The 3,112-nt window shown below is 32.6% G+C and overlaps 1 protein-coding gene across 5 annotated transcripts in view; it reads left to right on the top strand.

The window, feature by feature from the left end:
- The first annotated feature begins 2,148 nt into the window (after positions 1–2,148).
- Positions 2,149–3,112, top strand: part of LOC108727139 (collagen alpha-1(IV) chain) — a 7,519-nt gene continuing 6,555 nt past the window's right edge. For 2 of the 5 annotated variants that reach the window (XM_018455101.1, XM_018455102.1), the window contains exon 1: positions 2,157–2,411. The gene's annotated coding sequence lies outside the window, so the exon portion shown is untranslated. Of the gene's footprint in view, positions 2,412–3,112 lie in introns of all 5 variants that reach the window. The other 3 variants (XM_018455103.1, XM_018455100.1, XM_018455099.1) reach the window with 3 other exon arrangements.

Here is a 3,112-nt window from a genome sequence, read left to right as displayed (position 1 = left end):
ACTAATCACAGTTGATTATTCTTCTCATATTCGACTGTGATTGGTCAATTTTCTACGACTTAAGACCTTACGACCGCTACGACTTCTATTGTAGACCCCGGTACAAAAATTTTAGTCGTAATTGTGAGGCCGTAGGCAAATCGGCCAACATCACAGTCGAGCGTTTAAAAGCGCGAGATCTTAATTTTGATTGTGATTGATCGATTTGTTTGCGACCTTACGATTCCGACTAAAATTTTTGTACGTGTGATGGCCTTAAGTCAATTATATAATCTCCGCTAAGCGCTGCGCGAATGAATCACTTTATCATCGACAGTTATCAACGAGATACTAGGTTTGTTTGCGTTGCTTGAAATCCCTAAAAATGTTTGCACTTAAAATGGGATAAATATATATTTAAGGGTTAAAAAGAGAGAGAACGAAGACACTAAGTGCAAAAAGTGCAAATAACGCGGACATACCTACTGTTATTAAAGACGGCCGGCCTTATGAATGCTTATGGAAATGGAAGTTTGCTTGACTGTTAAAATTTAAGTGATTAAAGAATAGAAATTTATAATACAGTATTAAGGACGGAATTCATAGTCCGGTCTTAATCTCAAGCAAGGTCTTAAGATGCTAATACGGTTCTCTGGCCGGTATTCATAGTCAGTTCTTATATTCAAGATAGTCTTAAGTTCAGCCTTGAGGTGTCATGAACCAATCAGAGAGCCGCGTTAGTGTATTAAGACATTACTTAAGATCATCTTGAAATAAAAACCGATTATGAATACCGGCCTCTGATTGATTCATGCACTAGCTTAAGACCATCTCGAATCTTGAGCAACGTCTATAGATTCTGTCCTAATTTTATGAATTTTGTAAACATGTATCTATATATTTAAAAAAACCCAATAATATACTTGATTAATATGATTTTTATCATTTTATTTAAAATTATAGGTATAATATGGTTTTAGTGTTATCGTTTGAGTTAAATTATCAATATAATGATGATAATAAATGATGATAATAAATGCAGGAGAGAAAAAAATTGTAATTTTGCGGCTATATATAAGATAATATATATTAAAGCATTACAAGTATTTATTTATGGAGTATTTATATAATAAAAAATCATAAATTTAATAATGTATTTATTATAAATGTGTTAAAATAATTGCAATTTTATATCAATTATCGATAATGTCACCGTTCTTCAATTACCTCTCGGTCCTTTTCCATTAGGTCACGAAAATTTGCCAAGTGTCAACCGTCTTTAGTATAATGGGTGCGTTCAGCGTTCAGCGTTCAGCGTTTGTTTTGCAACTGTTGGAAGTTTCCTTCGCGCTAATTGGATCATACTTTTAGATCTAGAAGAATGGTCCTATCTCAGCAGACAATCATAAAACGGTTGCAAAACTGTTGAGTCTGCTGAACGCAGCCAATATTTCATCGGTGCTTATATTGATGGCCGCAGCACAGACTCTTGCATAACGCATAATGCATAGTGCATAAGGGAATCGACCAATCGAAATTCTACTTTTCCATGGAATGGGAGGAAAGGAAAGATTCTGATTAGTTGATTCGCTTATGCACTATGCGTTATGCGTTATGCAAGAGTCTGTGCTGCGGCCTTAATAGTACGAAATTATTACAACTCGTACGTACACGTACCAATGAAAACCAATGAAGGGGAAACCAGAAGAAGAAGACGTATAACAATATTATATAATTTTTCTTTTTACAAACAGCTGAAAATAACAATTTGAATGATTCTCGATCGTACTTTTTTTTCAATACGTAATTTATTTTATAGGATCGATAAATGAATGAACTAAAGAAATTTCGCGAACATTTATTAATTAAAAATCATGTTTAATGAATTAAGAATAGAATAATTCGATCTTTAAGAAGCTTTTTGGTTATGATCACACAGTTTCTTTTTTGTTATATAACAAATTAAAAAAATTATAAAATGCCAGAATGACAATTTTTATTAATGTATGAAAAGAATATTATAATTAATATACATATGGATGTTAAATAATGTAGTTGATGTGTGTGTGTGACTATAAAATATAGTTGTCGCAGCATTTTTCATAAAATTTCAGTATCAATTTATACACATATATACGTTATTTTCTCTGAATTGACATGTTAATATATCCCTTCTTTGTATGCTTTGTCGTGTCAGATCGCGTGACCTTCCTTCTATAAATTGATGTCTTTGTCACGTTTATTGCTCTCCCTCACTCCAATTCGAAAATACGTCAGAACAGCAACTATACTGCTGCTGCTAAAGTGCTGCATGATTCCAGCAGGCAGCTTTCAATAGTTCAGTATCGTGGCAACTTGTGGTAGCTATTGACGACTTTGCAGCGTGAGACCAAGCGTGACAAATACATAGTGCAGCGTAGAAACAAAAGCAGGTAAGCGATGACTAATAATTCCTTTCCATTCTTTCGCACAAAGTTCTATGAGAAATGTCTATATTAGTGTCCATTTATGAATTATATGTGTGTGTATATTCTCAAACAGATCTCCAAGGAACGTCCTAAAAACATCCTGAGAACATCCCTATATCCTCTAAATATTTCTAGGACTTCTATTTAGATAAAATGTGCTGTGTGGATCTATAGGAAATCCTCTTTCTCTTATTCACCCATTCACTCACTCAAGAAGATCATACTATATATCATATATAACTCATAGCGATATAGAGTGCTTTCTATTTAGTAATACAAGTCGACACAAACATCAATTTATCTTTCTTGAAATTCAGAGGGTAACAGAGATAGATCATCATTTGTGTCGATTTGTGTCACCAAATGGAAAGCATCCATGGTCAAATACATTTCAGAATAATTTTGATTTTAATTTTAATCAGAATACATTTTCGTTTTTAATAACAGTAGATCTCAATAATCCTTACGTTACGTACATATGTATAGTTTGTGTCATAAGATGAGTGTTCAGTGATGTTAAAATGTTATAAACAAAATTACTATAGAATGTGCATTATTGATGTCAGGGCTGGGTAATCATTTAAAATGCCAAATATAAAATACTTAAAAAAATGTATTTAAAATGTAAAATGTTTTTCGAATCCACTTTATATGTAAAATGGGTA

This window comes from Mycetomoellerius zeteki, unplaced genomic scaffold (genome assembly GCF_001594055.1).
Source record: "Mycetomoellerius zeteki isolate Tzet28-1 unplaced genomic scaffold, Tzet1.0 scaffold470, whole genome shotgun sequence".
NCBI classification, from domain to species: Eukaryota; Metazoa; Arthropoda; class Insecta; order Hymenoptera; family Formicidae; genus Mycetomoellerius; species Mycetomoellerius zeteki.
This window is presented reverse-complemented; position numbering and strand designations above follow the sequence as displayed.